The sequence below is a fragment of the Pinus tabuliformis genome, chromosome 6 (genome assembly GCF_031772625.1).
Source record: "Pinus tabuliformis cultivar Carrire ecotype Pingquan chromosome 6, CPIR1, whole genome shotgun sequence".
NCBI lineage: Eukaryota > Viridiplantae > Streptophyta > Pinopsida > Pinales > Pinaceae > Pinus > Pinus tabuliformis.
In genome coordinates, this window is record NC_142292.1 from 821,297,983 (window position 1) to 821,309,432 (window position 11,450).

Sequence of the window (11,450 nt, forward strand, 5' to 3'; positions counted from 1 at the left end):
AAGCTTGCATGCCTCAATGGCAAGTTTCTCAGTTCCGGAAACAGGTTTACATTAATGGCCTTCGACCAAAAGATTTTACGTGATGTTCGACATCGACTCATGTATTCACACCACGTGAATTGTACTGCAGTACCTTGAGGGTCATCATCATCATTGGTTATTCCTCTCGCGCCTGTTAATAGCTTACATCATTGGCTGGTAATCAGGGGATGTCTTTCCATGTTCGACATTAGAACATCTTTTCACATGGACCGACTTGTACTTTCGGGCGAAGATTGAATGAGTTTTGAATACCTCGGATCTAGTTTCATCCATCCGGGCGGCAATATATTCAGGAAAATAAAGACATCAAATGTACATCATTGCTGCACAGATAATCATCCAAACTAAGGGATGATGGCTCTACCAAAATCATCAGTCTGCACACAGACGATTGTCTATCCTATGTACATGAAAATGAATTTATCAAGCTGAGCATGGGAATGCCTACCTCAGCTAGATCATGAAAATATTATGAAGATAATGTATTGTATTGTATCTTATTACAGGTCACCTTCTAGTTTGGAAAACCTCAGATCCTCATTATAAAGCATTTCACCCGAGATCAAAAATATTACGACCTCATGCTTTAGGGGGCAACTGTTATAGACATATTTGGGCACTGCAACCCCAATCACATATGTCCATAAACCAAGGGCTTCTAAGTCCCTAAAAGTGTTGTTTCATACCATAAAGGAGCAAGGTCAACTGATTACATCATCTCCTAGAACTTCTCCATGAAAAACTACTCAGAACTAGTCAAAGCAGGACCATACAGACTTCTCAGTGCTAAGGGTGCGATGCATCTCACCTGCCGCATGCAAAAAGTGCAACACATACTAGAAAGCCCTTCTGTAGGGTGCGATGAGCGAGAGCAGACAAATGGCACAAGCAGTTTGCTAGGTGGAGACACTGAGAATCTTCTAGAAGCTACTCATTTGACACTTGCCTCTCTGAATTCGCCCAAGGATGAGTAAGAGATCATGAAATCTCCAAGTGGAACCAAGAACTATCAGAGAGATGACACTAATCAAAATCCCAGAAGCTGACTCACCCTGTGCAAACATCTATATATAGATCCCTCATCCTGGAGATCCAGAGGCTGGAATTTTGTAATTTGCAAGGAAGTGTTGTTGGTTTCTCTTTGAAGACATTGTTGGGTGATCTTGCTTTGTATGAGGTGAAGAGGGCTTTCAAGCTAGGAGGATGGTATTGGGTCAGACCAAGTGGTTGTAATCCTCTCTTCTACTACTTCTATCGATAAAGCTATTTGAGTTTTCCTCCATATTATTGTGTATCTCTGAATATTGTGTTGATATATGCATTTGTATGGTCAATATATATTTGATCCTATATTGTTTATAGTGATAGATCTCTATGCTTTGATGGTATTATGCTGCTGTGACTCTACAGGTGCTCTTTGCAGTGGGACAAGTAAGGAAGGAGCAGCGAGATTCTGTCAAAGGGGAAAGGAAACAAGCAAGGAGCCAAGTGAAAGACTGAGGTTGGTACTCTCTGCTTCTTTCTCATCTATCTCTCGTAAAGGAAAACACAAGTGACTTTAGTTTTTTTGTTTCTACGATAGCTACCTGTCTTAGTGGGACTAGAAGTTCTGAATAGACACTAGTTTTCCCGATAACATGGCCACAACCCTTTTCAGGTGGGCTTGGGATTCTAGCCACTATGTCCCATTGATGTGGCCATGCCATTTGCAGCTAATCACACAGATTCGGCTCATGTCCAGTCCGAAAGAGATAAGGAAAACAACTTCATTGAGCACATCCAGCATATTCGCTAGTAGGTCCATGACATTCTAGAGAAATCAAAGGCCAAGTACAAGCAACAACATGATCAACATTGGGTGCCACACAAGTTTCCAGTGGGCAACAAAGTCTGGTTGCATTTGCAAAAGGAATGACTTACCAGAACCTATCGGAAACTCAGACCACTCTGATATGGTCCTTACACCATTACCAAGGCTGTGGGACACAATGCATTTGAGCTCAGCATTCCCCCATTCCTTGGCCTGCACCCAGTGTTCAGTGTGGCCCACCTTCAACCATACTTTCCACCATTACTAGACACATTCGACATTGCAAAACAACTCACACCCACAAAGTTAAATCCAGATTGCATGGAATAATATGCAACTGATCAGATCATGGACATATAGATCAAGCACACTTGCCAACAAACTATCCAACTATATCGAGTTGTCAAAGTAGGTTAAATCCTTCACCAGAGCAAGTGGCTCACCAATGACCAAGTTCAGCAGAAGTTTCCTCATCTCATGGAGAAACTCAACGCAATGGGTACCATTTCTCCCTAAGGGGGAGGAATGATCCAGGTGGATATTGGTGGCCACTCGTCAATTCCACTTGAACCCACACCATTTCTTCTTTTAGTTTTTTAGTTTCCTTAATTGTAGCACATTTTACTATTTTTAGTAGTTTTTCGGGTCCTTGACTTCTGGAGACGTTTTGAGGCCCTAAATGAAGTTTTTTTGGAAATCTACCGCCAACGATTATTTGTCGAAAATCATCTTTTTTGTCGTAGTCCTCAGAGAGATCTTTCTGATGGGCTATCATGTGCATCAAACGGAGATAATATGACCAAGTCATGACCCCCGGAAGTTGCTTGTCCAACTTACCCCAACGGGGCCCATAAACTCTTGGTGTTACATCTCCTCGAGTTAGAGTTTTGGTTGTTTAGGGATTTCTCTTATTGTTCAATAATAAAAAGGCTCTTGAGCCTCATTATAAGGTAGTTCAGAGGCATGTAGTCGCCACATCTCTTCTTAGAGATAATCTACCATCGCCCTAGTTGGTTTATTTCCATTTTTTCTTTTAAGCATATTTCAGTATTTTACATTAATGAAATGAAGTATTATTTCTGATGCATCTCTGTTTTTATGGTTATCTCTGTAATTTGTTGCATTCCTATTTAAATCCCGATCAACTAGTGTGTGGTTTCCAAAATTATGCTACAATTAAATAGTGTCAATTCCTTATAAAATATTTGGTCTCTCTTAGGTCCTCCTTATCATTCACATTAACAATATGCGACGAAGAATATTTCCAAAAGTGGGTGGTGCGTCTGTTTTCAATTTCCAAGAATGCATGGGATTGAATTAGGATCTGATTCAACTATGCAAGGTTCCATATCAAGCATCCTAAAGGAAACCCCAATGCTCAGAATATCTTATTTTATGAGTAAGCTAGGAAATACTTTCTATTCCATAACTATTTCCACATATCGGTTCCTCCCTAAATCCAATGCCATCATAGATTTTCACCCAAGGTTTTATTTGGCATTTATGGATCATGAAGACCTAAAATTCCTACCAATTTTGGGACATAATTTTTTCAAAACCACTAAGTCTAATTTATTGTATTGTCTCCATAAGAAAATCATGGATAATGATTTAATAGCATTGCATAAAAATTTATGGGAATTTAAAGACGGTAATTGGTATAGGGGAATCGCTTATAGTACTAACTTGATAGACACCAGACGACCTTCCATATTCAGTGATCTGAAGACCTAATTATCAAACTTTCTTAAGAGATTTTGTAGAAATTCTTGCCAACAAGAAACTTTTAAAGAGCTTCATGGAAGTGAGACTCCCAATATTTAGTCGATAGGCTACTTATCTATAATTCCAAGGTGTGGGTAGGGAAGCCATGAAATTAGAGATTAGTACTAAAGAAAAACGTATTTGACTCGTCATCATTAATCAAGGTACTAGTGGCTTGTATGAAGTATAAAAGTATGTATTTTATAGCCCTCACCTCCCTCAATGACGCTTGACAAGAAAGCATAATATCATCCACAAATTTATACTGGTTGATCAGGAGGTCCTCGTGAAAAAGTAAAATACTTTTTATTACATTTTTTCGACCATCTACTTTGAGATATCTCCCTAAGCCATTCACAACAAGAATGAAGAAAAAGTGGGATATTGGGTCACCTTAATGAAGGCCACGAAACATATTAAATAATGAATAAGTAGAACTATTTAGAATGATGGAATAAAATGTACTTCAGATCAAGGATAGAGAAAGGGGTATATTGGGTGACCTTAATGAAGGTCATGAAACATATTAAACAATGGGGAAGGAGAACCATTTAGAATGATGGAATAAAAATTACTTGAGATTAGGGATTTGATCACGAAATCGAGGGGGGACCAAAACACTGACAGGGCATTCAAAAGGTAATCCCATCTTAGTCAATCATACACTTTAGAAAGTTCAAGTTTAATCAGCATGACCAATTTCTTGGATTGTCTTAAGGAATGGATCACCTCATGGGTATTAAAAATACCATTAAGAACTTGGTGACCCTAAACAACACCAAATTATTCAGGGGAACTAATACCAATCAATATTGGTTTAAGATATTTAACAATGAGAAAGGAGATCATTTTTCATAACATTACAAAGAGAAATTGACCAAAATCAATTAGGGTCCTCCAATCTACTATCCTTTGAAATTAAGATAATGAAGGTATCATTTAAGCCTAGCCATACCTTTTTATATTGTTGAGACTCTTACACTAATGCATGAAAATTAGGTCTACTAAGTTTCCAAAAGGCTTAAAAAAATTTCCATACTGAAGTCATCATGGATTGGAACTTTATTTTGTGGCATCATCATTACCACCTTTTCCACATTGGAGAATGTTATCTCTCTCATTAGATACTCATTTTTATATTGATTGATAAGGGGAAGGATATGAGAGGTAATCCTATGGATAACCTTCTACCTATCAATTCTTGGCTCTATGAGTATCCCTTGGAAAGACAATACTAGTTCTTCCTCGGTTTCAACATGCTGCAAAATTCACCTCCCTTCCTTGGATTATATAGAAAGAATATGATTATGATGTTGACATTTGATCATGGTTTTGTGGAAAAAATTTGTATTATGCTCCCCATCTTTGACCCATTGTAGTTGAGTTTTTCTTTTTACCACAGGGTCTCCTCTTATTTTCTTGTCTTCTCTAGTTTATTAACTAACTTCCTTTCATCCAATATGACAACCTCAAATCATCCTTGAACTATTATTTGTTTTTGGATTTGTTGCATGTGGCCCTATTTCCCTTTTATATTTCATAATGTCTCCAAATTATTTATTGTTCTAATCCTTTTTTTTATTCTTTTAAATTAAGCTGAAAAAAATCACTAATAGAAAAACATAAATTAATGACTAAAAAATCTACTAAAAATTGCATATAAATGACAATGTTTGGTCATGTGACCATTAGTGACTAATTTATAGTATCTTATCTCCACGACCAATTTAGTCATATTCAACTTAGTCATAAATTGAGTGTCTCAATTTTATCGTCGAGTAGTATATTTAGTCATTGAATTTTCATTGATTTAGTCATTATTTGTCACATTTAATGAAAAAAAAACAAATAAATGGCTATTGGAAATGAAAAATTTCTGACTACGAACAACGACTAAACTTTGCATTAAAACAACTATTTGTGGCTAATTTATAGTATGTTATCTTGCTACCAACATTTTGGTCATATTTCTTTGGTCATTAACTGGTTTCAAGCAATGAATAGAATTTGTATATAAATGACCCTTACTAGAATTTGTATATAAATGACTCTTACTGACTACTTTATAGTATCTTATCTCACAGCAAAAATTTTGGATATACTTCTTTGGTCATTTATTTATTTCATTGGGTGATCATATAGTGGTATATTTGGTTATGAAATGATTAATTAGTAGTGCATATTCATTTTGTTTACTCTTATTAATAATCATTATAAATGACTAATTTAGTCATTGTATACTCATTTTATTTGTGTTCATTATTAATCAATATAAAATACTAATTTAGTAGTTTCATATTCATTTTATTTGCATTCACTATTAATCAACATAAATAAATTAGTAACATTTTGGGACTATATTAAAAAAATATCATACAATATTCATGAAAATCTAGTATGAAAACAAATGTGAATCATGCAAAGTTTCATATGACGATTACAACGGTGAAAAATATCAAGTATAATTACAAATAATTTGAACCACAAATTTTATTATATTAAATGTCAAGTATTACAATATAAATTTCTAACTAAATATTGAATGGGATACAATTTACAGATGAAATATTTTTTTACCACTTCAAAACATTCCTACTATGTTGTCAATGCATTGCACATGTATCTCTACTTTTCATGCATTTAATGGTTTCTTTCTAAAAACATTGTAATTGGTATCATCCGCCATTTGAGAGTCATGCCGAGGAATAGAAGCTCCATTCTTTGGACAATCTAGGGTTATAAGATAAATATGAGCCCTTCTATTGGAAACCAATAGATATTCGTTTAACTAATAATAATTTGATATCATCTACTTTTTAATTAAAATATATACTATAACTATGATCATTGTTTACAATATAATGAGACTGTAGAACTTCCATTACAACACATGGAAAAGTTCACAGGAACAACGAATACAAACAAAGAACACATACCAAGGTAAGTCACATTCCATAAGACCTTTTTGCACAAACTTCATTTACAATAGTAATATGGCCATTAGCTCAAGGTCCGTTAAGATAAACCAAAAAGTACGCAACATCTAATAAGCCAAGGCAATCAACATATATTGATACCATTTTGATACATTTATGGGATATCATCGAATTTGATGCAAAATATGGTATATTCATAGAGAGAACATCTCACATTTAAAGTAGCCCAACATGATATAAAACATTGTACTCTGGACTCTTTTTACTCAAGCACCTAGAAATCACCTCCAAAAAAAATGTTGACAAACAATCCAATGCAAAAAATTGAATATCAATTATTAATAATATGAAGACATCCATTTACTATTTGACCCTTCATTTTCTGTGTTATTAGATAGAAAATGCATCCATTTGATCAAAATAAATATCAAATTAAGTGGATTACTGGTCTTGAGCAAAGAAAAAAATGATTTTGTAACAAAATTTTTACATTTCTCATTTGATTTTTTCTACAAAAAGGAGTGCAATGAAACGGAAGTTCAATGAAAAAAATTGTGGGTTCTTGATGCTTCTAAAGGGACTTAATAGCATGTAGAGACTTCACTAAATAGTCATTATTCCTCCTATGAAGTTATTAAAGTCAAAGGCAGTGCTTTCTATTTCATAGAACAATATGTTGATTGAAACATGGATATCACCAAGCCTATAGGGAATTTTAATTTATTGTAAGAAAACATGAAGCATGAGAAGAAGAAATTACTCTTTTTTCTTCTTCCAAATTTTCCTTGATGAATAAGTAGATAGTGAAACCATCAATACAAATGCTTGTTCCAAGAGAAATTTGAGTTGAAATCTTATTACTTGTAGTCAAAGATAATTTCCCACCATTAGTTCTAGATCCTTAAACTCAATTAATCTCTACAATAATTCCAATTTGTATCTTTGAAAACCTAAGTCACTAAAAAGCCTCATAAAACATGTTCATACTCAAGAAAAGATTGCTACAAAATTGAAAAAAAGAAAGTACATACCAAACAAAACAATTGAAAAACCAATAAAAAACAATTTCTTCAAGACATCGCTAATAACATGGGTGAGTGGTGCAACTTTCTACAATAATTCCAATTTGTATCTTTGAAAACCTAAGTCACTAAAAAGCCTCATAAAACATGTTCATACTCAAGAAAATATTGATACAAAATTAAAAAAAAAGAAAGTACATACCAAACACAACAATTGAAAAACCAATAACAAACAATTTCTTCAAGACATCGCCAATAACATGCGTGAGTGGTGCAACTTTCTCCAAGGTATTGTTTCTAGCTGTAGATAGCATAAGAAATATGGATGAGGCCAATAGGATGAAGCTACCACGAAACATTATATTTGTCACAAAATGTCTTTAGCAAAGAACTAATTTTCCCATTTAACAGGACAGTGTACCAGAGAAAGTACGTGGTTATATAGGTGATAGAACATTCCAACACAAAAAGAGCCTCTGATCAACCAAACTTTATAAATGGCATCCAAAAAACCATGTTTCATTAGTTTAGGTGCTTCAATCTAGAAACCATTCATTAGTTTAGCTGCTTCAATCTAGAAACCATAAAAAAAGGTATTTTTTGTTAGTCCTGTTACATACATGATGCAATTTGGTGCATCACTAATCCACAACCATAGGAAGGATTTTCTAGCGGATACAAATTTAAAAATACCTCCGTTTAGATCCTAATTAATCCATCCGGTATGGGTTTGACAATCATTATAGTGAGCCAAGGGAAAAAAATTTATAAGAATATGGTGGTAGCACTCTAATCCGACCATTGGTTGGTAGAGCTCATGATTGTATGGTGTAGTTTCCCATTACCCCGACCATGCTTTTGTTCAAAGGAAAATGAAATACCATCTTTATTTGTCATTTTATTTGTAAAATATTTATTATATTATTATATTTCCGCTTAATCTTTATTTGTCATTTTATTTGTAAAATATTTATTATATTATTATATTTCCGCTTAAGGTGTTTTCCTTTGAGAACAACTCATTTAGCTGTTACTAAAATTTAGGTTTCTAGTCAACCTTCTTTAGAATGGATCAGGGCAGTTTTCTTTTGATTCTTCAGGGAGGCTTTGGTATGTATATCATGATGGATATGATGCACAATTGTCAATGTTTTGGTGTATACCAATGTGAACCATCAAATAGAATATTATACTACGGAATATTTTTAGGCCATCAGATTAAGGTTAATTAGGTTAATAATTAAGAGAAAAATAATAATGTTGAAAAAATAATAAAAAGAAACTTATTTTTCCTAATGGTTTCTTGATGGTTTAACCCGGTTTGTTGATGGCTTATGTAGAGGGCTAATGGCTTAACCGAGAGGCATTGTGCTCACACATGAATACGAGGTACGCCTTAGATGCTTGAGCTAGCCCAGAAGGTCAATGAAAATGGGGCCAATCCACTAAGCTTTAGTATTTTCTGTTTCGGGAAAGTTTTGAAAGATATAGTTGAACCAGGTTGGAGGTTGATTGGTCTGAAAAATGGCAAGAGTGGAGAGAGCGGATTGCTACCATATTAGTTGGATATTCTTTATTGTATAATTTATTCACATGATACATTTTTATGTACAATAATTATGCTTTATTTCTATTTAAAGATTATTCTTTGGAACTTCAGATTGGGATAATAATCCTGCATGTGATTCTAAATAATTCTGCCAAAATGTTTGATTAATGTGGGATGCAGGATCGAATGAGACTCCAACAATGGATGCGAATTTTTTGTGATTTAAATCATAAATAAATAGTTTTATTTATTTGGGATAGTATGTAATGTGTGTTATTTTGACCCTTTGTAATGGATGATGGGTGTGTGAATTTTTGCAATGCTTTGCACTCTTGAATATTATTATAGAAAGACAGAGTTCAATCCTGGCTCCAGAAGATGCTGGCGATTCAATGAAAATAGTGGGGTCTGTTAAAAACAGGTATACATATAGAAATACAACACATATTTATGGTGTTCTTGAGATCCAACCAATTCCAAATATAAATAGGGAAGTTTATATATTCTCTTAAAATCAACTTACAAATCTACAACTAATTCTAAATTATACATGGAAGAATTATCTTCTAACACTCCCCCTTAATTCTTATATACACAATTACAACACACATTATAACAATAAAAGTAATATTTGTCTCACTAGTCTTCATCAACAACTCTACCCACTCTGTAGTCTTCTGGACTCCACTCTTTCTTTCTCCACATCTTCGAGGTTACCTTACGACTCATTTAAAGTACCCCTGCTTCTGACAGTCGATGATGAACTTTGCAAGATCAACAATAATGACGACTCGACTCGTCATGGCTTCTGCTATAAGAGGTTTCGAGTGATGAACCATCCTATGGGCCAATCACTATCTATCGCATATTTCTCTTTTGGCAATCCATTAGTGGCTACGCAAATGATCTGAACACTAAATGTGTTCAAAGGATGATCTAACAACTTGACCTGCTTAACACACATGGATCTCATACTGTAACTTATGGCTGTGTTCAAAGGATGATCTAACAACTTGACCTGCTTAACACACATGGATCTCATACTGTAACTTATGGCTGTTGTTTAGGGGTTTCCGAGTGCCAAGAACAACAAACCATAACAATATAAACATAATCAAACTAATGATGTGTTCAAGGGTTTCCAAGTACCAAAAATGACTAATTTGATTTATAAAACACTGTTCAATAATTGACTCTCCACCAAATATAACTTCAAATAAACTGCTTAACAAAAAATATAACAAAACCAATCACAGTCCATAATTGCTTTCCTCTATTTCACTCTGCTCAATGTGAGAAATTCTCTTCAAAAGTGGTTCCTTTAAACTATGTAGTTGGAGAAAATTGATTGAAACAAATAATCTAAAAAATAGCCCCGCTCATAGAATATGAAAGGAAAATAAAGGGAGAATTACTCCCAAGAATCCAAACCAACTCCCGATATACAAAACCAAATCCCAGGATATGTAGAATCAATCTCTGTCAGTTTCGTTGTAGAGGTGAAACCTGGCCTTGATGACGCAGTTTCAAAGGTGAATTAAAGTCCCATTGACAGATGAGGAGTGCAACCGAAAGCACCATGCACACAGTAGCCGAAAGTCAATGAGGAGTGCGACAGAAAGCACTATGCACACACTAGCCGAAAGATAGTTGAGGCATGCGTGAGAAAAAATTGTAGTTCATTCAATTTAAAAACTCATCTAAGTAAAAAAACTCCTCCTTAGTAGACACTGCACGAAGACTTCACAATTTTCGACACAAAACATAGACTCTAAACGTCGAAACAGTGGCAAATAATAATTCGGAGGCCGACTGCTCTCATTGCCTCTAGTGAAAAGCCTTTGTTGGAAAGGTAGCTTGGCTTTCAAAAACACTGGGAGACTCCACACGCAGATGGGTCCTTCAAAACCATAGAGAGGAATCGCCTCTCGTACTTTTTATCCATCGCAAGAGTATACCGAGGTGCCACGCTCATTTGAGATCAACTTCTCATGGCCAGAAGAATCGATGCTGGAGCAGAAGGATTTGATATAATATATGGTAAATAAAAAATCACAGTGCCAACACTGCAAGTGCTATCGGTTGTAATGATGCCGCTGTTCTGCCCATCGACGGTGGGTGATCGAGTGCGATTGTTGTTGATTTACCATTCTGCAGGGAACATGACGCAGAATGTTGTGAGCATTGTCTGCATAAGATTCTGATAACGACAACCACAATCGCAACACTAGAACAACATAGCCACTCGCAATTTCACATTGCACGCTAAACAGACCGCTAACAAAAAAACATACAACAGTATTTTCTACCACATCGAAAATCCACAC